We start from the raw sequence: 1,406 nt of genomic DNA, 5'->3' as shown, positions 1-1,406 counted from the left end.
CTAAAACTTCAATATTGAATTGAGATACTTTAAAGTTTTTACATTGAAAACAGGCTGATTATATTTGATTAATGTGCAAATCAATCATTCCGTGGAAATCAAGGCCGAGCTCCATTCAAAATTAACCACCAAATGGAGGAAATTAATGTAAGAGCAGAAAAAAGGGACTGTATGCGTAATTTTAAGTGACCCTCCATGCAAAGATGGTAATGCCCAATTTACAATGGTACCCTTGAAACCTTAATCTAATCAAGTGGTTTTCCCTGTGAATTCATCCACAGTTTCTTATAAGAAAAAAATGAGCAAGACACTTAAACTGAAAAGCCACTATGAAAACAAACATACAAAGCTTTTCAGGGTACCGTTGTAAATCGGGCATTGCCATCTTTGCATGGAGGGTAACTTGAAATTACGCTTACAGTCCCTTTATTAATGAGTCTAGTGTGAATGAACATGTCAATGGCTAGACCAAAGACCTATGATATATAAACTTGAACATTACAGAAGAATGTAAAGTACACTGTTCAGTGTTCCTGTTCATCCCTTAACTTTCTCCCTTACTTTAGAAGAGGGCTTGGATCCGGGGTAACCCTGCGGCTTACTCGTCTACTTAATCCGGGTAGTTTAGGAGTATCCGGTAATCCGGCAGATCCAATCTAGATAGATAAATAGTTATATCCGGGCAGTTCCTAACTAGATACTTTTATCCGGGTTGTTGAGATCCGGATATGGATTCAGTATAAAGTAGTAATTTTTAAATTATTCAAACCTTGATCTCATTCTGTGACCCATGAGTTGATAATAAAGTTCAAAAAAAACTGATTATTGACGAAATTAGCATAATTTTGATTGTAACCAACAAAATTTAAGCTTATATATAGTGATATGCAATACAAAACGTACATGTTATAACGATCTAAAACGTACAAAACGATCTAAAACGTACAAAACGATCCAAAACGTACATGTTATAACGATCCAAAACGTACAAAACGATCCAAAACGTACAAAACTATCCAAAACGTACATGTTATAACGATCGTTCGTTTTTCCAGTTTTTTTAGAATAAGATTTTACAAAATTTAATAAAAGCAAACTTTAACAGAGTAAAGTTTTCTAATCAAAAATGTTTTATTCTAGAAAGTAATATTAACATTTAACCCAAGGATATAATGCAAGGAAAGTTATTTCAGAAGTGTACACATCTTCTGTACTGCACTGTGTACTGTCTCTGGGCGGTAATGTAAACACAAGACGGGTGTCAAAGGCTGACATGGGATCCATCTTTTACATGAAAAAATCAATGAAATATTCTGGTCATAGGAAACTATTATGTGAATTGTCAAAATTATCAAAATTTAATGCTTATAACCGCCTCGGATACTAAACGAACACTGATGCATCTA

Source organism: Eurytemora carolleeae, unplaced genomic scaffold (genome assembly GCF_000591075.1).
Source record: "Eurytemora carolleeae unplaced genomic scaffold, Eaff_2.0 scaffold588, whole genome shotgun sequence".
In the NCBI taxonomy this organism is placed as follows: domain Eukaryota; kingdom Metazoa; phylum Arthropoda; class Copepoda; order Calanoida; family Temoridae; genus Eurytemora; species Eurytemora carolleeae.
This window is presented reverse-complemented; position numbering follows the sequence as displayed.